Source organism: Neovison vison, chromosome 3 (assembly GCF_020171115.1).
Source record: "Neovison vison isolate M4711 chromosome 3, ASM_NN_V1, whole genome shotgun sequence".
Classification (NCBI taxonomy): domain Eukaryota; kingdom Metazoa; phylum Chordata; class Mammalia; order Carnivora; family Mustelidae; genus Neogale; species Neogale vison.
The window spans coordinates 51,586,451-51,613,127 of record NC_058093.1 but is presented as its reverse complement, the minus strand read 5'-3'; the positions used below and the strand labels follow the sequence as shown (position 1 = coordinate 51,613,127).

At 37.5% G+C, this 26,677-nt stretch overlaps 1 long non-coding RNA gene across 1 annotated transcript; it reads right to left on the bottom strand.

The window, feature by feature from the left end:
• Positions 1–1,354: 1,354 nt before the first annotated feature.
• On the bottom strand, positions 1,355–26,602 carry LOC122901811. The gene is made up of 3 exons (XR_006383679.1): positions 26,557–26,602; positions 2,002–2,029; positions 1,355–1,383 (listed from the first exon to the last, which is right to left on the bottom strand). It is a non-coding gene; the product is annotated as an uncharacterized LOC122901811 (long non-coding RNA).
• Positions 26,603–26,677: the final 75 nt, after the last annotated feature.

Sequence of the window (26,677 nt, the reverse complement as noted above, 5' to 3'; positions counted from 1 at the left end):
ATGGCAAAAGGATAGTTTCTTCAATAAATGGCATTGGAAAAACTGGACAATCATATGCAAAACAATAAAATTGGACCCCTATTGTACAACACTCACAAAAATTAACTCAAAATGGACTGAAGACTTAAATGTAAGACCTGAAAGTGTAAAATTACCATCAGAAACAGAGAAAAAATCTCCTTGACATTAGTCTCGGCATAATATTTTTGGATATGAAACAGAAAGCACAAGTGACAAAAGCAAAAATAAACAGGTGGGGACTATTTTTAATTTAAAATCTTCTGTACAGCAACATAAATAATCACCAAATGAAAAGGCAACTTAAATGAGAGAAAATATTTGCAAGCCATGATAAAGGACTAATATCCAAAAATATATAAGGAACTCACACAACTCCACAGCAAAAATCCCAAACAAAACGATTTAAAAATGGGTAAGGTAGTTGAATAGACATGTCTCCAAATTAGAGATTCAAATGGCCAAAAAGTACATGAAACATTGCTCAATGTCACTGATTATCAGGGAAATGCAAATTAAAACAACGACATATCTCCTCACACTTGTAAGAATGGCTAACATCAAAAAGACAAGGGATAACAAATGTTGGCAAGGATGTGGAAAAAAGGAAATCCTTGTGCACTGTTGGTAGGAGTGTAAATTGGTTCAGCCACTGTGGAAAACAGTATGGAGGTTCTTCAAAAAATTAAAAATAGAACTTCCATGTGATCCAGGAATCTCACTTCTGAGATATATCCAAAGGAAATAAAATCACCATCTCAAAGAGATATCAGTACCCCAGTTCACTGCAACATTATTCACAGTTCCCAAAACTTAAAAACAACCTAGGTAGCCACTGACAGATAAACGGATAAAGATGTGCTATATACAAAAAAATAGAATATTAATTAGCCATAAAAAGAATGAAATCCTGCCATTTGTGACAACATGGATGGATCTTGAGACTATTATGCTAAGTGAAGTAAGACAGAGAAAGAAAAATACTGTATGTTCTCACTTATATGTGGAATCTAAAAAAAGCTGAACTCACAAAAATAGACTGCAGAATGGTGATTTCCAGAGTGGGTGGGGAAAAATGGGGAGACCCTGGCCAAATCAAACTCCCAGCTATAAGATAAATAAGATCTGGGGATCTAATGCACAATAGAGTGAATATAATTTACAATACTATATCATATACTTAAAAGTTAAGACGATAGGGGCACCTGGGTGGTTCAGTGGGTTAAAGCTTCTGCCTTCGGCTCGGGTCATGATCCCAGGGTCCTGGGATCGAGCCCCACATCGGGCTCTCTGCTCAGCCAGGAGCCTGCTTCTCTCTCTCTCTCTCTCTCTCTGCCTGCCTCTCTGTCTGCTTATGATCTCCGTCTGTCAAATAAAAAAATAATAATTAAAAAAAAAAAGTTAAGACGATAGATCCTAAATGTTACACAACTCATACACACACACACACACACACACACAAGGTGTGTGGGGTATGAGGGGATAGAGCAATTTACTAACTTTATTGCGGTATCATTTTGTAATATATATATATAAATCTCACCATCATGTTGTACATCTAAAACTGAACACATGCTGGAGCACCTGGCTGGCTCAGTTGGTAGACCATGTTGCTCTTGATCTCAAGATTGTGAGTTTGAGCTCCACGCTGGGTGTAGAAATTGCTTAACTAAATAAACTTTAAAAATGTGTTTTATGTCAATAATATCTCAATAAAGGTGGGAGAAATAAAACAAATCTATTGAGTCAGAATCTGAAAAAAAGATGAACAAATCAAAGAGACAAAATAGAGTTCAGAATATATCCACACAGGTAAGGACAATGGACTTTGGGCAAAGGTATGCAGGCGAGTGAACGAATAAAGAGAGTCTTTTCAACAAATGGTGCCGGAAAATTGTATATTCATATGCAAAAAAAAAAGGAAAGGAAATTTAATCATTACCTCATTCCATCTATGAAAATTAACTCAAATTGTAGACCTACCTCTAAAAGCTAAGACTCCAAAAGAATTCTGTAAGAGAGAACAACAGAGAAATTATTGTGACAATAGATTAGGCCAAATTTTCATAGGTATATCACTAAAGTATGACCCATAGAAGAAAAATATTGAACTTCACTAACATAAAAAACCTTTACTCTGTGAGAGACATTATTAAATGAACAGGGCAAAAAAGCCACAGCCTGGGAGAAAATATTTACCAATCACAAAACTGACAAGAGGCTTGACTCCAGAATACATAAGGGACTCTCAAAGGCAACAGTATGAAAACAAACAATCCTATCTAAAAATGGTTAAATGATTAGGACATTTCACTGAAGAGGTTACATAGTTGGTGAATAAGCACAAGAAAAAGTCTTCAACTTCATCAATAGCTCAGGAAATGTAAATTAAAAACACAATGAGATAGTACTATATGCCTATTAAAATGATCAAATTAGGAAAAAAAAAAAAAGACAACACTACCACATGCTGGCAAGGATACAGAGCAACTTGAAATCCCATGTACTGCTAATGGGAAGATATGGTACAGCCACTTTGGAAAATAGTTTGGAAGTTTCTCATACAGGTAAATATACACCCCAGCAATTTCACTCCTAGGTGCCTACCCATGAGAGATAAAAACATTCTCTCATAAAAACCTGTATAGAAGTTATTATACCAGCTTTATCTATTATTACTAAAAACTGATGCAACTAATGAATGGATTTAAAAAAAAAACACTGGGGAATACTGATACAATGGAATACTACCCATCAATTAAAAAGGAATGAAATATTGATTCATGAAACAATATAGGTCAATCTCACTGCAACTTATTAATTGAAAAAAGTCCAACCAAAATACATAGTGAGCAATTCCATTTACATGACTTTCTAGAAAATATCAGTGGTTGTCAGGGGTTGGGGTGAAGAAAAGTGCTGATTTCAAGGAGGCAGCCAGAAGAAATTTTAGGGGTTGATAAAACTGTTCTGTATCATGATCATTGTATAAATACAGTGCTCTATCTATAGAGTCATACACCACAAAGTATGAATTTTACCATCACGAACATTTAAAAAAGATTTTTTAAGTAAATAGAGATCAAATTAGATGAAGTAATTTTTAAAGGCTCAAAGAATGAAAAAAATACTAGAGAAATTAATTTTGAATTTTCAATCTCATTGGAAGGCAGACTGTATAGAAATTCACCCATACAAACAGAAAATTAAATATCCAAAAAGACTGCATAATGTAATAGAAAGACCATTAGAGAAAATATCAGAAGATTCAGTTTTAAACTTGTGCCACCTTCTTGTGTATGCTTGGAGAAATCCCTTGACTCTCTCAGTTTCATCCACGGTAAAATAAGTTGCTAGTATTTTGTAGGGATATAACATGGATTTTTCAGTTGCATAAACTGGCCTCATTTCAAATCCTCTAACTTGCAATTTTTTGTTACATGATGTTGACAAAGTTATGAAACTTTATGGGGTACCAGTTTTCATCTATAAAATGGCAATAAAATATTGATGTGTAAATGAAGTCTACTAATGCACTGTATTTGGTGAGGCCATTTGTAGAAATAGGCATCTTCTATATTTGATCAGACATAAAAAATCTCTGATGGATAATAAACTGATTACAGTGGTTACTTCTGTGGAAGTGTAAACAATTGGAATTTGGTAAAAAGGAGCAAAGAACAGGAGGGAGACGTACAACAAAATAGTAGTAAATAATGTGAATGAATGAAATATCCAAAATACAAATAAAAATTTAAATAGATAAGAAATAAAGAAGCCATCCCAGAACCTGGTTCTCAGAAGGCATTTAAAACGTATTCCAGGGGTGGTGGTGGTGGCAGTGGGCACTGCCGTAATAAAGCTAGTCTACACAGGATTCTAGAGGAGGGGGTTCATTCTAACATGCAAGTACTGCCACAAAAAATAATCTGAGTATAGTCTCACTGGAGGATATCATTTAGGTACTCCATAGCCTTTAGGTAACTGTCAATGATATTTACTAATCAAGACTTCCCTAAAAGAACATCTCTATTAAGCAGACATTTTACTCTCATTTTGCTCTTGTCTCATTTTTGAAATCTAGCAGAAGATTATCTATTTTTTAATTAAATGTTTTTCCACAAATCAACTTCTAAGGCTTATTCTTAAATAATCAAACTGTGTTATTCTAAGCATTAAAATATTGGCCTTGTAACGTAAAGTTTTGAGGAAATACTTAAAGTCCCATTTACTTGTAAAGAAAAACCTAACTTCATTTTAGCAATATTAAAAGACAGCGTTTCAGGGGCACTTGGATAGCTCAGTAAGTTAAGTGTCTGCCTTCCACTCAGGTTATAATCCTAGAGTCCTGGGATGGAGCCTCGCGCTGGATTCCCAGTTCAGCAGAGAGTCTGCTTCTCCCTCTCCCTCTGTCTCTCCACCCTCACCCCTGGGCTTATGCTCTCTCTCACTCACTCTTTCTCTGTCAAATAAATACATAAAATCTTAAAAAAAAAAAAAAGACAGCATTTCAGCATGGTGGCCTGTCATATAACACAGTACATGGGCATTTAATGTAGCATGCTGTAATTTCTCATGACAATGTAATTCCGTGGGTCAGTCAAAACCATGTCATCTGGTTTCATAACAATTGATTTTGCAAAAAGTGGGCAGATTTATGCAATAGGAATTATGATGATAGAGTATATAGCTTCTTATTACCTCCTGGCAAACCCTCCCTTTTCCATTTCAAGCTGTCATTGAATGATCACAGAAGTGCTCCCATACAGAAGACTGTATAGAAAGCTGCCCTTCGTCAGCTATTGTCAGCTGTCCTAACAAGGCAAATGTTTTCCTGGTTTAGCTCTGCCAATATAGATTTTGTCGCTGAAGTCTACCGTTGCCTAGGAAATTCATGGGTATGACATGCTGTGTGGCATTCCCTTATCTAGAGTCCTGTCCAACATTTTACGCTATTTCAGACACATCACTATTTAAAAACATTTCATCCATTCAACATTTGGTGAACAAAAGAAAAAAAAATGAATCAATAACAAATGCTTTAGTGAACATAATCATGTGCAGAGAACTTCTCTCACTAGAAAAGAAATAAATTATTCATTTTCTCTGACATCAGTGTTACATCATAACTAAGGATTCCCTCCTTCAACAATATACCGAATTATGTTCAACATAGGATTGCCTTCTCTAATTATATTTATTTGAAAGCTCTACTCCTCTTAGTGAATATTAATTCTCAGTAACATCTCAGTACTCCCATTGTACCAACCAATGAATGTTCCAGAGTACACTGTTTATTTCATTTCAACCACCAAGAAATTCTGGAAGACAGCTATTGTGTCCATTTTACAGAAAAGAGAACTGAAGAAAATGGATCAAAATCACACAGATATAAACAGGAGAAATAGGATTGCAACTTCCATCTCAGTGATTCTCAAAATAGGTTCTTTCTATATAGAATGTTTCCTTCCCTCAAGACCAGCACATCATACCTGTCTTTTGACTTCTTCTTATCCTTTATAGTTCCTGATCTTATAAGCACATAATGTTGACAGACAATTCTTCATGGCATTTCTGTACATCCTTGGACTATCATTCTAATGATGCTTGTACAAAAAAGACAGATAGTGTCTCCTTCCGGGGCAGAAGAATATTTGTTTCCTGTCCAGAATAATAGAGATTATGTCTTCCTATGGAGAAAGGTAAGCAAGGTTTTGCTAGCAGTCTTTTTAGAAGATTGGAGGCAATGGAGGGGGCAGCCTTCCTAAGCTCATTGTCCTCAATCTTTGACACAAAACCATTATGTGTGCTTCATCCATTTGGGTCATTTCCCATGTCCCCCATGGGACTTGTGGGGTGGAGTAGAACTGAACCAGTGGAAACATAACCAAGGATAGAAGCTCATGATTCCTGAGTAATAAAGTCCCAGTGGTCTTAGGTGGCTAGTTAACTTGTTAGCTTGTAAGTGAACAGAATTGCAGACCCTCAATAGCAGATACATCTGTTGACTTTTTATATTTATCTGTTTATTTAAAGATTTACTTATTTTTGAGAGAGAGAGAAAGAGAGAGAGGATGAGCACAGTGGGGAGGGGTAAGGGGAGAGAAAGAGAGAATCTTGAGCCTGATGCAGGCCTCCATCTTACAACCATCTCACAACCCTGAAATCATGATCTGAGTCAAAGTCAAGAGTCAGATGCTCAGTCAACTGAGCCACCCAGGTGTGCTATCTATTGACTTCTGAAAGCATGTTAGGCAGTATTCAGTATTTTGCAAGTTAGGGAACCACGGACACATTAAAAATCTGCTATGATACTTCACTAAAGAATATTTTTTCTTAGGCAGAGAATGCATTTTCTGATACACAGTAACAAAACTTTATATAACTGACTGAGCAGACACACAAATGCCCTAGCTCTTTTATAAAACTGAATAGTAATCTCTATCAGAATAAATAGGTAAATAAATCCATTTTCTATTCCAAGCAGCCAGACCCTAGTGTAATCTAATTAGGGTTATCAGATCAATAATTGTAATAATAAAGAAAGAGACTCCTTGACTCCCACGGCCCAAAGCCAATGAGATTGGATTTCAGATTCTATTGTGTTTCATTATAAAAAGACATTATATATTATTTCTCTCTGGAAAAAAATAGTTTTTTTCCCTACCATCATTTCAAATATGTTATTTGCCTAGTAAAGGTCCTCACATCAGCTGAGTCACACATGACCTGCTATTGTTTTTAGGCCATTTAAACTGCAAATACTATTAGCAAGAATTAATCATCCTTCATTTCTTTTATTCTTGTATTTTCTCCCTAAATTAAAGGATTCTGATCTTTAAAATCCTTTGACTTAATTTGTGAGTATAATGATGCAACGTGTACCATGGAAAGATCACACATCTTCAGAAGAGAGTACAGAGTAATAACAGACATTAGACAACGTTAAGGTAAATGAAGAACAGGCTTTGAGTGAGGGTGGGGATAAAATCAAGAAGCTGATATTAGAGGCGTTTAGTATGATTCATCTTTTCCTTTCTAGGTCAGGTTTTGAATTTTTGAATTAAAAAATTCCACTACACTAGTAATTCGAAGGGGAGTGGAGAAGAATGTATACCTAGAAAGAAAAGAACAGGCCCATTAAATAATGGCAAGTTTTTGAATATTTAGTGGGCATTTGACAGTTGAATGTGCTGGCTATTATGAAAAATGCAGGAGAGACCCAGAACCCAGATTCCTGAATATCTGGTCTTGAAAAAAAAAAATTTCTGTATGCTCTCCATTAAGTCTGCTTTTTTTTTTTTTCAGGGTCACGTTAGGCAGGAGGCATAAATGAGTAATAAAGAAGGAAGGTGCCCAAGAGCACGCTGCCTGCTGCAAATATCCTGTGCCTTTTTTCTATGGTTCACAGTGCAGCTGACAACAGAGTGTATTTTAAAATCAATAGAGGGGAACCAGCCCTCTTCTTAATGCATGCACCGCATTTAATTTTTACTGCTTCCCACCACCTCTTATGCTGTCAAATGCCTACTCAGCCAGTGCTCCCCAAGCTTTACTGAATATCAGAATCACGGGGAGAGCTTGTCCAGAGCTTGTCAAAAGCTTGATTCTCAGTGCAGGGTGGGGACATGGATTTGCATCGCTAACAGCTCTGAGGCAATGTGGAGGCCACAGGTTCCTTAAGGATCACTGTGGCACACCGCATTATCAGGAGTGCGGAGTAGGAAATGTACCAGGCTTTGGGGCTCCAACTTCTACTCTTTTCTCCTCATGAAGATTAATATTAGTGGGGGAAGGGGAGAGGGAAACCGTGGCTTTTATACTATCTTATCACTATGATAGCTATAGAGAAAAATGTTGCATTTTGGAAGAAGTTTCCAAAAAGAATGGTCAATGCTAAAATTCCAAGAGCTATACTCAAGTTGTTTTTGACCTTTAAAATTCCATTAAAGCCAGGGTGCCTGGGTGACTCACTGGGAAGCCTGCTTCTTCCTCTCCCACTCCCGCTGATTGCATTCTTGCTCTCACTCTCTCTTTATCTGTCAAATAAATAAATAAAAATATTTTAAAAAAATAAAATAAAATTCCATTAAAGCCAAAATGATTATGTAGTAAACTGCCACATAAATTGGGTATAAATATGTTGTATCTGGTCTTCTCTGAGATGTTCTATCTAAAACCATATTCTGCAAAGCACAAGGCGTAAAATATGGTAGGTAGTCAGCTCAGTGTAATTATTATTACACTGTTATTACCTATAGCTAATATTTACCAAGATTCTACTAAGAATGAAGGGCCAGGATGAGGGATTTCTCAAATATCATATAATATAATGTCACTAAATATCATCATGGCAACAATAAAAGTAGCTCCACTATTGACTTGTAAAAATTTTGATCACAATGTACAATTGCCCACTACATTTATAGAACTCTATTTAGCTATATGTAGACACAGCCTTTGAAAAATTATCATTGTCCTAATTCATTTTTTAGACCAGCATTATCCTGATACCAAAACCAGACAAAAATTTCACCACAAAAAAGTATAGACCATGTTCGTGTCTCCTGAACACAGACACAAAATTCCTACCTACAAAACTTCTAGGAAAAATCACACAAAAAACCTTACAACTCAAATAATACAACAAAGAGATATCACTACAAGCCTAATAAAATCCCTAAAATTAAAAAACTGATAATACCAAGTGCTGGTGGTGAAGCAAAGCGACAGAACTCTCATATCCTGCTGATGCAAATGCAAAACAGTGAACCACATTGGAAAATAGCTTATCTCCAAAGTTAGATATACACTTACATGATCCACTCATTTCACTCCTAGATATGTACCCAAAAGAAATGAAAATTAATGCTCAAAGACTCATATTCAAATGTTTATAGTAGCTTTACTCATAATTACCAACAACTGGAATCAGGTTAAACATTCAACTGGATAAACAAAATACGCTGCTGCCATACAATGGAATATTCCTCAATAGTTCCCAAAAAAGGGGGAGGGGACTATCTATTGATATGTGCAAAACCTTGGAAGAATTTTTTTTTAGAATTTTATTTATTTGAGATTGATTTATTTATTTGAGAGGATTTTATTTATTTATTTATTTATAAACAAGCAGTAGGGAGGGGCAGAGGGAGAGAGAGCAGCAGACCCCCCCTTTCCATCCCAGGACACAGAGATCATGACCTGAAATGAAGGCAGCTGCTATTAACTGAGCCACCCAGGCGCCCCAATATCTTGGAAGAATCTTTTTTTTTTTTTTTAAGATTTTATTTATTTATTTGACAGAGATCACAAGTAGGCAGAGAGGCAGGCAGAGAGAGAGGAGGAAGCAGGCTCCCTGCTGGGCAAAGAGCCTGATGCAGACTCAGTCCCAGAACCCTGGGATCATGACCTGAGCCGAAGGCAGAGGTTTTAACCCACTGAGCCACCCAGGTGCCCTATCTTGGAAAAATCTTAAGAGTATCATGCTAGGTAAAGAATCCAGACACAAAAGGCAACAAAAAAGCTCAAAGTTTCAGTTTCTATATTTTACTTATATAACCTTTCAGAAAAAGCAAAACGGTAGGCACAGAAATCAGATCAGTGGTTGCCAGGGACCTGGGATGTAGGCAAGTAGACTGTGAAGGAGTTTGGGACAACACTGGAGCAACAAAATTTTTTTATATTTTGTCTTTGGTGTGGTTATTACACAACTCTGATCAAATGTTAATCTATATACTTAAACTGTTAAAACTCATTGACATGTACATTAAAACATGCACTACATAAATCTTTTTTTCTTTTTTTTCTTTTTTGGAGAGGAAGAGTTTTGGAGTGGCCCAGATGTTAGATTTACCCATCTTTTCAGGTTCTCCCAGAAATTCAAATTCCAATTGTCAAGGGCCTAGTCATTGCATTAACTTTAGACACAAAATTCTAGCATGGCAAAGAATCTGGTATGACCTAAAATTTGCCAAGAAAAGATTCATTCTCCTTGATGGTCTTAAGTAGTTTCGGACTACAAAGACAAAGAGTTTTCTCTGATAAAATTAAATAATTGCACTGTTGGGTTTTTTTGTTTTGTTTTGTTTTCTCCTATGCTTTTTCACCAGAGAAACCTGGAACAAAATGTTGATTTATTTTTTAACTGTGTTTTTCCTGAGGCTCTAAAGAATAATTAATACAGTGTACTATCCTCCTATTTTGCTAAGAGGGTCCCCAGAGCTTTACCCTCTCTCCCAGGTTGGCTCTGTCACCACTGACTTGTCAGGCAGGAATGGGTTAATCCATCCTGGATAGCTCCACAGTTACACTGAATGTCTGTGAATTGCAAACCCACTAAGAGATTTCTTTTCTGTTGTACAAATAGCCAAGGCTAGTAAGTGGGAGGGAAGAGGAAATTGTAAATTTTTTAATCCCTTTTTCTTTCTTTCTTTTTTTTTTTTTTTCCACCTTTCAACCCCCTTGACACATTTCTTCTACCCCTCAAGCCCTCCCTCTGGCATTCACTAATCTGCTCTTCTCTGTTATTTATGAGTTTGGTCTGTTTGTTTGTGTTTTTTCTTTGTTTTTATTTTTAGATTCCACATATAAGATCTTATGGTATTTGTCTTTCTCCGTTTGACTTATTTTACTTAGCATGGTGCCATTAAGGTCAGTCTGTGTTGTCATTTCAAACAGGAAGATTTCATTCCCTTTTAAGGCTGTATTTATACATATTATATATATATATATATATATATATATATATATATATACACATATATATCTGGTATATACCACAATTTCTTTGTCCATTTATCCATCAATGGGCACTTAGATTATTTCCATATCTTGGCTATTGTAAATAATGCTGCAATGAACATGAAGGTGCTTTTAAAATGAAATGATAAAGGGGCACCAGGTTGGCACCATCAGTTAAGCATCTGCCTTCAGCTCAGGTCATGATCTCAGGGTCCTGGGATCCAGCCCCTCATGCGGCTCCCTGCTCAGCAGGAAGCCAGCTTCTTCTCTCCCTCTGCTGCTCTCCCTCTGCTGCTGTCATTGCTCTTGCTCTCCCTCTCACTCTCTAAATGTCTCTCAATAAATAAATAATATCTTTTAAAAAAGAAATGATAAAAGACTTTTCTTTTTTGCCTAAAGCTGCTATGTTTTAGGAAGTCATAGGTATTCCTTCATTGAGAGTGTATGCTTGCTTACAAATTTCAGTCCTTTGATACAAACAAAACATCCTTCAAAGTTCTAGAAGGAATATGAATGGGGGGGAGGGTTAGCTCTCTTGTTACCTAAATTATACAAATTGCATACAACCCTTGTTTAATAGTGTCATATTTGTTGCCGCCAAATATTTGAATGATACATCAAAAGGTCATGAAAGCAACATTTGAAACATTTTTACTTGAGCATGAATAAGGATAATAACTCTAATGAATTGACACACTTCATAAAATTCAAATGAGTTTATGATAGTGCAAATTATTAGTCACCATGGAAGACACCTGTAAACCAAATTATCATTTTGAATGTGTAAATAAATGATATAATTATTTATTCTGTTTTTCCTATATGAACAGTACCCTAGATAATTCAAAGGCAGATGAAAGGACGCTTCTCTTAATAGAAGTGTTATAGCTGATAAATGAAGAAGGAACAATAAAATTAAAAGTATCACCATTTAGCAGTATGTTATGAATCTAGGGATTTATCATCAATGACTTTTAACATCACAAAAGAGGCAATTGTATGTGCTGCTGGAAAAAAGAAAATACTTTTTAAAGATTTTATTTATTTATTTGACAGACAGAGATCACAAGTAGGCAGAGAAGCAGGCAGAGAGAGAAGGGGAAGCAGGCTCCCTGCTGAGCAGAGAGTCCCATGCCAGGCTTGATCCCAGGACTCTGAGATCATGATCTGAAGCCAAAGGTAGAGGCCCCACTGAGCCATCCAGGCACCCCAAAAAAAGAAAATACTTATTAAAAATAAATACATGACAGACACAATCTGAACATTACTCAGATGATTCTGTCACTACAAGCAAGTGAGGAATCTGTAAAACACAATGTGGGAGGGCAATCAGCATAATCTAGACTGTGGAAAACAATTTTTGTTTTGTGGAAAACAAATTTATTATAAGGGAAAATGAGAATGGGAATAATCTAAAGACTGAAAAAGCCTTAAGAAACATATCAGTCATTTGCAACGTGTAGACTTTAAGGTCATAATTCAAACAAACTATAAATAAAATGTGACATTTGTGAGATAATGTAAACAATAGATAATATTAAGTATTCCTAATGATGTCTGACAATTGTATGGAACTTATGATTATAAAAAGTCCTTATTTTCTAGAGATGAATACTGAAATATGTAAGAAATGAATGAAAGAGTTAAGAGCTGGGAATATAGATAAAGTAAGATCGGTGCATATTTTTAACTGTTGAATCTGGGCAATAGGTACAATGGGGGTTCATTAAACTACCCTGACAGCTTTTTTAAGTACTTATAACTTTTCATAACAAAAAAAACAAATTTTTTTTTAAAGATTTTATTTATTTATTTGACAGACAGAGATCACAGGTAGGCAGAGAGGCAGGCAGAGGGAGAGGGAGAAGCAGGCTCTCCACTGAGCGAAGATCCCGATGCGGGGCTCGATCCCAGGATCCTGGGATCGTGACCTGAGCTGAAGGCAGAGGCTTTAACCCACTGAGCCACCCGGGTGCCCCCAAAAAAACAAATTTTTAAGGAGATACAGAAATGCACAGAAAAAATAAAATGTTTCTTGAGCTCATTTTATCTGGCTCTAATAATCACACCACAATTTCAAACCTTACTATAGCCAACACATGAAGGTAGGAAGAGGTTTGACATTTATTACTTTTTCCTTTCAGATAATATAAATTTTCTGTGCCCTTTCTAATCTTGTAACAAATGAGCTCTTCAGTAACAGTTATCATTCAATATTTTAAAACCAAGGTCCTTCAGGATGACCCTTCAAAATGACCTTTACTGCCACCAATTTGCTTCTCAACCCTACTCTCTCACTGCTAGTAATAAAACTAAACAGTTTTATGCAACTGGTTGTAAAAATGTCTACACTAAGAAGTGGGCTCTAATGTCTAAATATCACAACAAACCCTCAAATTTCTTTATAAATCATTCCAAATGCAAAAGGCGATGTACAGGACTGTTATATATTACATATCTGAGACTAATAATATTGTATGTTAACTAATTAGAATCAAAATAAAAACTTTAATTAATTAACCCAAATGTTGCTTCTTATTACAGTGACATTGTTCTTTTGGCTCTACTAACTAAAAGCACTACTAGCATTTGTAATGAAGAGCCTACTATTCTTTCTTTTTTCCCTTTCTTAGTCAATGGCATTGCCATGAGAATACACATTACTGTTCCACTCATTTACCCAGCAACATTCAGGATCTACTGAGGGTTCTGAGAAGGGTCTGAAGAGGAAGGCAATCATTATTTTAAATTTAATTAGATAGTAGAGAAGAAAAGTATTTGTAAAACTATTATATTGGTAACTTAATCATTACTTAGTCTAAAGGATATGTAAATTTAGCTAATCTTAAAGGTTCTGGCTAACCTTTGGAAAAAACTGGTCTTGCCCAAGGTTTTAAAATTAAATTATTTCAGTTGATGAAGATGTATCAGAACAACTTTCATGGAAAAATGAAACAGTACTAGATTTTAAAATGGAGATCAGTAAAATTTAAGAAACCACTCCTGATGTACAATGTGCTGGATAAGTCTTATTGGGATGAAATAGAGTGAAAAAGACTGCCTTGGATTGGACCAACTGTATTGATTAGACTGATTGCATTGACTGGGTTGCTAGAGTTTAACTGATTTGGTATAATTAAAAAAGGCAAGAGCCTTTTCTGGGAAGTAAAGAGATTAGGAAGATGGGTACATATGAGACAGTCAAGCAAGGAGCTTGGGTTTAGCTGTCAGATCACTGAAAAGAGCCATGCATTCTTAAACTATGATTCACAAAACTAAACCTTTGATTCAAATTTAAATAAAAATTTACTGAGCACATTCTAGCAGGCACGATTAACTTTATAATTCTGGTTTAGCAAAATGATTTCGGGAGCTGCTTTAGGACAAACTTGAAGAGGAACAGATTGAAGTGACAGAGATCAGCGAAAATAAAGCCTTGAGTTCCTTCAGGCATGAAGAGAGAAGGACCCAAGCCAGTCTTGAGAAGCAAGCTGCCAGGGTTTTAGTAACTTTAACTCCCTTGACTGAGACCCACGTTAGATCTCAGTCAAGGGAGTCAAAGTTACCAGATTTATACCAAACTCTGTTTTATACCAAAAAATATTACAGTAAAATTCTAGCAATCAATACTAACGTAATCTTACAGTCAGTTTACTTGGTAAATATTTTAGGCTAAAGTCATCTTTTACCACAGGTGTCAGCACTAGTAAATAAAATAAACCGGCCATTCTCTTTTCTTTATGGACCGACACGCAGAGTTATTCAACAAAGAATACTCCTTAAAGTGTATGAAATGGGCCATAGCCCAGAATTCTAGAGAGTTGACACTCCTTTTTCAGACTCCATTTCTCTTTGTATCCATTAATTTTCAAAGGGGACAGAAGCTTCCTGGGGAAAGAGCTCAAAATAGTTTATATTGGTAGTTAAAGCATAAAGAAGGAAGATCTAAGAGACCCTACCAAGGGCCACTGTAGAGTTCTTGGGAGACCATTCATTTTGGAGGAAAAAGGACTTAGGCAGGTGAACTGGATTCAAGTATGTCTGAAGACATTCCTAGTTTATAGTGTAGCATGGTAGTTGTTACTGAACTTGACTTAAACCAGCCATCCTGGAGTGTGTGTCTTAGAAAAGCCAGTAAGTAGAAATAAAAGAGGTATTTGGGTCTAGTCTTCAACCTTGGTGTCCAAGTCTTTCTCCTTAGAAACAGTGGGGGGAACCAATTACTTAGAGCTTAAATACTGGTAAAAATAGGCACCCCTGTGGAGTCAAGACAGACTACAGTAACCAAAGGAGGGATCAAGCAATAGCCCAGGGTTAAGGGACAACAGTAAAACCAACAGCAGCTTCAGGGAGCTTCAAGGATTTGCTAGATAATCTTGGGGGTCTCCTAAAGTTACGGGAAGTGAAGGGAATCTCCAGTAGAGATCTGAAAGTCTACAGTTACATGTGCTGGCATTACAGACTATGAAAACAGCAAGATTCTGGGTAGTAAAGACAGAGCTGCCAATAAGGTGAATAATGAATAAATTGCAGGCATGCCACAAAATAGTGATCCCTTCATTTCTCACAGTAGACAGAGCCCTGGACAGCCAACGCCCTATTTTCCACCCCACAGGAGATACATACCTTCATCACTGGATGTTCCATGAAAATGTAGTTAGTACTTGCAGCCAAAGAGGGGCTCTATCATCTGGCCAGATTAGAGCCCCAGACAGTGGGCCCAGGGAGCTGCTGGAGGTGTGTTCTAAGGACTAACAAGAAAGCCTGAACCAAGGTATGGAGGAGCGCTGAATGTGGTGGTAACTGGGAATACAGATCAGGGCATATGTCTGGTCAGCATAGCTCAAAGCAGTACAATATAATGCTTCTCATGTAAAGGATAATGCTCTTTGTGGCTGATGTGGTCTTTACTAGCGATACCCAACCCCTTGGTAAGGTGAGTGCCCCAACAATGTGTGTACATTCTACATGCAAGAGTATTATCGATACTCTGAAATATTTAGTATGAAAAATTCTATTGCATTCACAATCTGTTTACATTATTTCAAGAGATTTCCATATTTCACTTGCTAATAAAAGAGCTATAATTTTCTTTAAAAGTAATTTCCAATCTTGTGCATTTTTGAATAGTCATGAAAAAAATTAATCACTGTCTATTGGAATGGTCTGGATTATGGGAGAGAGTTTGATTCTTTTATTCAATACATATTGATGGATACAGTAGTGAAGATAACTTCTCCAGAGAAGACATACAAATGGCTAGCAGACACATGAAAAACTGTCCATCATCATTAGCCATCAGGGAAATTCAAATCAAAACCACATTGAGATACCAACTTATACCAGTTTGAATGGCCAAAATTAGCAAGACAGTAAACAACATGTGTTGGAGAGGATGTGGAGAAAGGGGAACTCTTCTTACACTGTTGGTGGGAATGCAAGTTGGTGCAACCATTTTGGAGAACGTGGAAAACGTGGAGATTCCTTAAGAAATTATAAATAGAGCTTCTCTGTGACCCTGTAATTGTGCTACTGGGTATTTACCCCAAAGATAGAGATGTAGTGAAAAGAAGGGCCATCTGTACACCAATGTTCATTGCAGCAATGGCCACAGTTGCCAAACTGTGGAAAGAACCAAGATGCCCTTCAACAGACAAATGGATAAAGAAGATATGGTCCATATATACAATGGAGTATTATGCCTCCAACAGAAAGGATGAATACCCAACTTTTATATCAACATGGATGGGACCAGAAGAGAGAATGCTGAGTGAAATAAGTCGAGCAGAGAGAGTCAATTATCCTATGGTTTTGCTTTCTTGTGGAGCATAAGGAATATCATGAAGGACATTGAGAGATGGGGAGGAAAAGTGAGTTGGAGGAAATTGGAGGGGGAGACAAACCATGAGAGACTGTGGACTCCGAGAAACAAACTGAGGCTTTTGGAGGGGTGAGGAGTAGAGGGATGGGTAAGCCTGGTGGTGGGTATTATGGAAGGCACATATTGCATAGACCACTGGGTGTGGTGCATAAACAATGAATTCTGAAACACTGAAAAAAATAAAATAAAATAAAATGAAAAAAATTAGAAGATATATTTATATAAACAAGCTTAAGTTCTTAAAATTTGAAAAGACTTTCTTAGGTTACAACAGTGTCATGATTAATAACTTTCCTAAATCTCTGATTATTTTTATAATAATACCCTATAAAGAAATTCAAATGATACACTGAAGAAGGTTGTCTAAGGCTGAAGTTTCCACAGTGATATAGAAGACAGAGGTAAAGTCTGGATATTTCAAACAGCTGTCATTCTTTAATTATAAAGATGCTTATGTTAAAAAGTGATTTTGTGGGTGCCTGGGTCGCTCAGTCATTAAGCATCTGCCTTTGGCTCAGGTCATCATCCCATGATCTTGGGATGGAGCCCCACATCAGGCTCCCTGGTCACCGACCTGGAGCCTGCTTCTCCCTCTCCCTCTCCCACTGTTTGTGTTCCCTCTCTCGCTGTGTCTCTTGCTGTCAAATAAATAAAATCTTTTTTTTAAGTGATTTTAATTTGTTTTGCAGCCTGAATCTCTCACATAACTGCTGTTCTCCACTGCACTCTGGAGAAAGGAGACAGACTCGTATACCCTGGCTCTTCTCTCTCCCAAATTGCCCACTCTTTAATGGCAGAAACTTTGTCTTTTTGTCTTTATATTCCCATGCCTGGCCAACCTGGATGCATGGGAGCCATTCACCAGCATTTGTTAAAGAATTAACTTTGTTTTAAATATTTTCCCTCCTTCAAAAAGTAGTACATGTCCATTGTAGGTCTTTGTAGAAAAATTGAAAGAAAGAAAAGTGCCTGTTAGAAACATTCAGTGGGGACAGGACACCAGCTGTAAGCCAAATACCAGGCTGTATCTGTAGGCGGCAGAGCCAGGACTCATCTACTCTCCCATTCCTGCCTCTAGAAGAGCAAAGCAGCCAAAGAAAAGGGGGGGGGGGAATTTGACCCACACCACAGACTTCCTCTGAAGTCTACACCTCAAGGCTCGCTTGTGGCTGCCCTGTAGACCACAGCTTCCCACAGCCACCTATGCATTCTTTCAAATGAAAGCCAACTTTGCAGACCTCCCTCCCAACTGCAGCAGAATTCAGTGAGTCCCCAATGCCCCTTTGTCCAAGGAACTGTCATGCGCACAAGCCCTCCATCTCATTCCTCTTTCTGTCAGCCTATCCTATAAATACATAGCTTTCCCATCTTGTGTCTACTCCCAATACTCTCGTCACACCCAGACCACCCTTCATTTCCTCTCCCCTTGCCCAACTTCCCTCTCCTCTTTTCCCATCTGCACATTGCTTACATGAGGACTGGAAGAACGGTCAGCACACTCCTCTGTGTCTTCTCTCTTCACTGATGGTTGGTTGCCCACCTGAAACCTGAATATCCTGAGGACACACCTTTCAACAGGAGCTGGCTAAACATACCACATCCCCCACACTACTGAGATCACACAGAGAAGGAGCCAGACCTATTTCATTCTCCAGTACCACTTCCAATACACTGACACCTGTCATTAAAGTCCCACTCCTCAAGGCCATCCAACCCTCTCTACTGCCGTCGCCTACCATCTCCTTGTCTCTCCTCCATTTATGAAAAAGGTGATACCAGATTCATAGTGTTCCCTTCCAACCCACCCTGCCACTATCTTGACTGAATGTGATGCCCATACAGACAACTCAGCCAGTATTCTAACCTCCCACCCCCTTGGCCATGTCATCCATCTTTAACGTCCATCAGTTCCACTCCACTGGCTTTATGACTTCCCGTAATCCTGAAGGACATAGTGTTGAAATGTGTCATGACCAAAAAATAAAATTGTTAACTTAAATGCCCCATTCACACTCTTTTCTCCTATCCTTCCAGAAAGCTCACTCAAATACTCTCACAATTGATCTATAACCTCATAGTTAAACCAGTCCAGAGCTCAACTATTCTTTTTCAGTACCCTAAACTCCTTTGCCCCGCTTCCCAAATCCTGCTCCCAACAAAGCACAAATATCAGACAGAGCAAGAAATATTTACAGGGGGGTGAATAGGCCGTCTACAGAGTATAGGGTTATTCAGAGGACAGCGGAATTGCAGGATAGAAGAATGCATAGAAAAGCTTCAGAGATTTTCCTAATGAATTTACTGGCTAAACTAAAAAGGGGAAAAAAAAAAAAAAGCTTCCTTCATATGCATTTAGAAATTTGGAGACCTGTAACTAGTACCAGCTAAAATTTTACTCTACTTCATCTAAAACATAGCCAGGTAGGGATGCTACCTATTAAAGGCAGTTAATTTAAGCCTGATAAAGGTTGAAGGCAAGAAATTCTTTTCAGATAATTATAAAATGACTTCATGAGTAAAGACTGCCAAACATGAATAAAATAACTGCCAAAAATACACTGATATGATTTTTAAGGTACAGCCTACTTTCCCTTCCCTGCCCCTGTCAGCAATGTAACTATAGGTTCTTAAAAATAATAAATCTGCATTTTAAAAATGAATGTTCTAAGTGAACTTGTCACTAAAACGGGCAGGTTTTCCTTCTAATTAGGATAATTTAGTCTTGTTTTACTGCATTTAAACAGGGTTTTAGAGATTCCACACCTTATTTTTTCCCTTTATGCAGGTTTGGTCAACCACAATTAATTTAGATTCTCAAGCTAATTAAGAGGACTACTCATCTGAATAGACTTAAACACTAAAGGACAGGTTAAAAGTTATTCAGTTTAATTCAGTAAAGTTATAATTCTAAAATAAAGAAGCTGAAATTTCTTTTTAACAAAAAATCAGAATAATGTTCAAATGCACATTATCCTTCACCCAGAGATACCAGGAACCATTCCCAGTACTCACCATTGCATGAAATCTTATCTGAATTTTCCCATAGGAAAAGCCTCTAGAATAAGTTCCCGAGACTCTCAAAAGAAAAATATCCACCTGCCACAGTACTTTAAATGTCACCAAAAACAATATTAATTTTATTCTTCAGTCTTGAGCACTGAAGAAAATTGGCTATTCCTACAAAAAAAAAAACTTTCAAATGATATAATTTATTATTAAGGATATTCAAAGGGATATACTCCAAAGATTAATTCTAACAGAGGAGCTTCAAAAACATTTTGAACAATGAGAGTGTTGTTCAAATAAATGTGTAACATCTCAGTGAGACTACTTATGGAAACACACCCAGGAGGAGATCAAAGCTTCAGTGTGTTTAAATAAAGGTCATATCAATGGATAGTTACTTTTTATTTATTTGACAAATGTTTTTTGAGCACCTCTTTTGTGCAGGCACCATGCTAGGTATAAAGTGGTAAACTGAGGTGGTGTCTACCCTTACAGAGCCTAAAGTGGAGAGATGATGGGTGCATAAGCCAGAAAAAATATACATAATATCAATAGTGTGTGCCACAGAGTCAAAGAAGGAAATGAGGTGGTAGGTAACTTCCGTCTGACCTTCTAAAGGCAGAGTACTCAGGGAAGGCTTCTTGAAGTGGGCTACATGTGAGCTGAGCTCTACAGGCTGAGACGGAGCCAGTCATTTGAAGAAAGAAGCAGCTCAGTCCAGCCTGAGTAAGGACCCAAATGAATGAAATGTTAGTGGATTCCAAGAAACTAAAAGAGCATGAGTGTGGTTAAAGTGTAGGGAGATAGGAGGCTTGAGACTAGAGAGACAGAGATGGACAGAGGCAGAGCCCAGCAAACCCTAGTTAAAAAGTCATTGGCACGATAGCTTGTGCAGCCACTCTGGAAAACAGTATGGAGGTGCCTCAAAAGTTAAAAATAGAACTACCCTATTATCCTGCAATCACACTACTAGGTATTTACCCAAAGGATACAATAATACTAATTCAAAGGGATACATGCACCCCAATGTTTAAGGCAGCATTATCTACAATAGCCAAATTATGGAGACAGCCCAAATGTCCATCAACTGATGAATGGATAAAGAAGATGTGGTATATATGGACAATGGAATGTTACCGAGCCATAAAAAAGGATGAAATCTTGCCATTTGCAACAACATGGATAGAACTAGAGGGGATAATGCTAAGTGGAATAAGTTAGTCAGAGAAAGACAAATACTTTATGATTTCACGCATATGTTGAATTTAAGAAACAAAACAAATGAGCATGGAGGGGGGAAAGCCAGAGAGGCAAACCAAGAAACAGACTCTTCACTCAGAGAATACACTGATGGTTCCTAGAGGGGAGGGAGGTAGGGTAATGGATTAAATAGGTGATGGGGATTAAGAAGTGCACTTGTGATGAGCACTGGATATTGTACGGAAGTGTTGAATCACTGTATTGTACACCTGAAACTAATACTATACTGTGTGTTAACTAACTGGAATTTAAATTAAAACTTAAAAAAGTCGCAGGCACTATGATGTATGTTACTATGGGGAAAAAAGGACTACAGAATGGTCTATGCATATTGGTTAAAAGTATGTAAAATATTCCCCAACAATAAAGAGATCACAAACATAGAAACTACTTGTGTTTAAAGATGAATTTCGTAGTCTGTTGTTTTAGACCTTGTTAACCAAACAATAACATGGTTACACTTTAGATTTTTTTTAAAATGGGTCACTATCATGTCCTTTAAAAGCTCATTCTTTCAAACTAAGGATTCACTCTAGAATCTTGGCCATGCTACTTTCTGGCTAAAACAAACACTGTTGCCACTTCACTTGGGTCCTGTCAATCCATCTCAGAGGCATTGGGCATCTGCCCTCCAGATTCTACATGCTTTGCTGCTAACTGGTCATTATGAAAACCTTAGATTTGTTCTTAGGGCTGTCGGTGGACTTTGGAGCTACCTGCAGGTGAGAACCGAAGGTGTCTAGGAGCGTGATGTCCTTCCCAACCTGTGCTAACTATTAACATCCAATTCACTTTCTCTGGAAAGGCAAAATGGATGTGCAAGGTACGCTCCAGAGTCCAAGGAGGAATTAGGCTGGACTTGACTAGAAAGCAGAATTTTGCTTGGATTCTTCCCCAATTCCTTCCTGATTTTTCCCAGGAACACTTAATGAACAATTGAACCCAAATATTCAGTTTGTATTCTTATAACTAGATCTAATCATTTCTTTATATGTGCAAGCTTTTATTTATTCATCTGTGTATTCTTTCCCTATCTTTGCACATATCTTTATATGTGCACCATGGAAGGCAGTTAGTGTATAATGAAGAAACATGTTTTAGTGGAACCCTACATCTAATATATACTAGATAATGAAGTTATTTGTATTAGATTAGTCAAATGACTCATACATGATTACTCAAATAAGTGAAGTTATTTGTATTTGATTATTAGTCAACTGACCAATGAAGAAGATACAACTAAAGATGGAATGTTTCCACAAATGCCAGCACTCTAAATTGTTTCTACTATAAAGTAAAATATACATCTTGAATAAAAGCAAAATACATGCAGTATTTTTAAAGCCTCTACAGACCTAGAATCACTATGTGAGTTTAAAAATGGACTGTGTGTAGCATAAGCTACTCAGAATTACTGTGTTTTTTACAAGTAGTTCTGACTTACTATCTAGTTGTATTTAAGAACACATTTCTATTACAACTGTTGGCCGAATACACCTACCCACAGACCTAATGTTACTGATTTCTAGGTTAACTAGTATACTGCATTATAAACTATTTAATCCATAGTATGCTTGAACTATTATACATTCTCCATGGAAAAACAGTAAGAGTCCATGTTGGTACAATACTTTTATTTGATAAGCAAGCAAGCAAACAAAACCCATTAGAAAAGAGAAAGTCATTTTCACGCTTTGCTCAGTTCTGGTGCTATAGGGCATGCCCTTTTTATAGGAGTCTCCTTTCTTCTCCTGGGCCACACTAGGTGATGCATTTGCCCTTCCACTTCTACCCACCCTCCTGCCTTCAAAAACAGCAGGCCTTACTTAGTATCTGTCATTCCCACATAAGGCTTTAGCTATGTTTCACTTGAACCCCCCAAGTTCCAGGAATACCTCCCCCTTCTCCAACAACATCTTTCTGGAAAGGAATTCCATGATATACTATTTGCCCAAGTCTTTCTTGGGGAGCAGGATGTGTCACATAATCCTTCTATCCTGAAAGGAGGAGCCTGAAGACTATACTAGCAGCTGGCAAGAATTCTAACTGGTGGAGATCACAACAGTAAGTAACGTTTTTACTGCTAATTTTACAGAGTTCATTGCTAGTCGCTATGTTTTGAATGAATTATATAGTTTTTTTAATGTAAAAATATCTTATGCAACTTTTCCCTGTGAATACATATTCAAAGTGTAGTTATCTATAATCTTTTGGGTTGTTTCTTGCAATTTAAAATTTAGGGATGCAAGAAACATGAAATCTTAAAAATAGGTATATGAGCATTTTTTCTGATAAAGTGGTCTCTGATTTTCCCCAGCCTGTTGGGAAATACTCATCTTCTGAATGTTCATAGGCTCATCATTTGGTATGTATCCTGGGAAGCCCCTTAGAATATTTGAATACTTGTTCTGTGTTCAAATGCAAGGGCAAAATCTTCTTCCTTACTAACTTCTTAACACCAGCACTGTTTCATAAAAATAGTAAGGATTAGAGAAGTTGGTTGAAGATGTGAAAGGCATGGATACTTCTTTTTTTTTTTTTTTCATTTTTTTTCTCCAATTTATTTATTTTCAGAAAAACAGTATTCATTATTTTTTCACCACACCCAGTGCTCCATGCAAGCCGTGCCCTCTATAATACCCACCACCTGGTACCCCAACCTTCCACCCCCCCCCCCGCCACTTCAAACCCCTCAGATTATTTTTCAGAGTCCATAGTCTGTCATGGTTCACCTCCCCTTCCAATTTACCCAAAAGCACATACCCTCCCCAAGGCATGGATACTTCTTATAAAAACAAAATACTCTTTGTTTGATCTGGGCCTTATTTTAAAAGTTAAGTTAATCGGGAATAATGGCGCACTGCATGGAGCACTGGGTGTAGTGCATAAACAGTGAATTTTGGAACACTGAAAAAAAATAAAATGTTTTAAAAATCAGGGATAATGAAATGTTGTTTGATCTGTAGCCACCCAGGTGTCTGGAATCAAGACAATAAACAGAGATGAGTCCCAGGTGTGGATGACGGGGCTTTTATTCCATCATTTGTAACACAGATGCCACTCCTTAAGATGTGTCTAATGTTAATTCGAATTGTAAGTTTGGTACCTTCTCTGAGACATCTGCAAATTCCTAGGTACTTGGCCTCTCATTGTTACCATTACCTTTGGACTTCCTTCCTCCCTTCCTTCCTTCTTTCCTTCCTGATTTTATTTATTTTTTAGAGAAAGCGGGCACAAGTGCATGCAGGAGAGTGCAGACGAAGAAGGAGAGGCAGAGAATCTCAAGCAGACTCCTCGCTGAGCACACATGGGGTGGGGGCGGGGCTCAATCTCATGACCCTGAGGTCATGATCTGAATGAAAAGCAAGAGTCAGACGCTCAACCAACAGAACCACCTAGGCACCCCTGGATTTTCTTCACTGTTAACTGAATCTCTGTTCTCTACTCCGGGCCTTATAACATTTACTTTATCTCCATCCTGGCATCAACCCAAATGTGAAAAACGATCATTACCCTTGATTCCCACCCAAAACAAAGGTACGTAAAATATAATTGAATGTAGCAGAACTAGTATTGAAGATGTGTATGCTTCAGAAGAGAAATTAATGATCTTATGCATCACTCACCAACTTAAAAGAACCTATGAGGCTTCTTTTTTGTATTTATCAAATATAAAAATATTGCATGCTCATATAAAAGATTCGAACAATGCATGAGAATATATGGTGAACTAAAACCCATACCCTACATCTTGATACTTTCATTTCTATCCTTCCCCAAAATGGTTATTCCTATTGTGGCACATTCTGTTCACTGACAAACCAAAGGCCATCCCTTACCTCGACCGAAGAAGGAAAAAAAAAGCCTTTGTTTCAGGGCAGCAATATTGTTAACCCTGGGGTGTAATCTTGATTCATATAAGCCACTTGTGTCAATCCATTTTCCAGGTACTCATTTCCCAGACACCCCTTACAGGGAGTGGTGGCTATGTGACCTAGTGTAGAATGATGAAACATATATGGGGGGGGGTGCCTGTTTGCAGGGGATGGGGATGGCCTCTAGCACTCAGGAATATCCCTGTGCCCAATTAGTGAGACATTCACACACACATTCACACAAAGATTCATTCACAAACACACTTACATATTCATGTTCACACCCGTTCTCCATCCTTTTCTCATATCCGCGATCTGTCCAACATTTTCTTACACGTGTTCTTCCCACCTCCTCACTTTCCATATTCTCTGCTAGATTCATGCTTTACTCTGGTGCATACCCTTCACTGGACACTCACCTACACCTTCTGTGAACTCCTTCTCACATACACTTTCTCATATATACATTCTCTCCTACGCCCTCAGCTTCACACTCTTCCACTCTCACACATTATCACACATTATTTTTCACTCTCACCCATTATCACCCACTCCTACACACTCTTATTTACCCAACTCTCTTGTACTCTCAGATACAGTCTTTTACTTTCTTATACTTTTTCACTCTCTCATGTATACTCACACTCTACATATTACAGTCTTGTTTCCTTAGTTTTAAATAAATGTTTTGTGAGAACAGTTGCAATGGAAAGAAAGAAAACAGTCAAAGTAACACATCTGCATGTAGTATTTCACCAGGGTCTGTACTATATTCTAGTTCTAAAACACACATAGTAGCATATCCAGCAACTAAGTGATACTAGGTGTGGCAGGAATTTTCTAGAAGAGCAGATATAAATTCTGAGGATTCTAATTTAGGATACCTCACACAGTTATAACACTGAGAGAGATAAAAATCAATGCTTTGACCAGTCCTCTCTGTAATAAATGAAGAGTCTGAGACACAGCTAGGTTAAGTGATTGCTCATGATTTTACTAGTTACTTAATCCACTTGGGAAATTAGTCTCAGGCAACAGTTCAAGATAACTACATAACACAGTCATTAGAAGTGTGGCTAAGGAGTCACACTGCCTGCATTAGAACCCCTACCCTACTACCCATTACCTGTCTTCCATAGGCAAAATCACTTCTTGAACCCTCAATTTGCTCATCTGTAAAATTCATATAAGAGTATCTACACATAAAGTCACTGTAAAGGACAATTTTTTAAAAAAGATATTATTTATTTATTTGGCAGAGAGAGAGAGAACACGCACAAGCAGGGGTAGCAACAAGCAGAGGGAGAAGCAGGCTTCCCACTGAGCAGAGAACCCGATGAGGGGCTTGATCACAGGACTCTGGGATCATGACCTGAGATGAAGGCAGACGCTTAACTGAATAAGCCACCCAGGCACCCCAATAAAGGATAAATTACTTAATCCATGGAATGTCTTTAGTCTAGGTTTTGGTTCAAAACAAAGTTTCAAGAAATGTTAACTTTATTGCCTGCCAAGTTTGTATATCTATGTCAAGATGCTGCTTTAAATTACATTGCTTGTAATTTATTAGGAATTGCTGGGTGAAAGTATCCTAGCTAAAGTTTCTGTTTCCAGAAATTGGAAGAGACCAATGGACCTTATCCTATCAGGAAAAGAAAATCTATTTGGATAGGGTATAAGAGCAACAAGTACTGTTTCAGGTTCTTCAAGATACCATCTAGAGTAATCTACATCATTAATCCTACTGTTCTAAGAATGAACACATGACCTTACCTTTCTACAAGTAGACATGTAACATCCGTCCTGAGTTCTGAGTCAGATTCAAAAGATGGCCTTGGGGCTGAAAACCAAGGAGGCACCAAAAAGCACACTGGCCAGTCTCTGGAGAACTTTG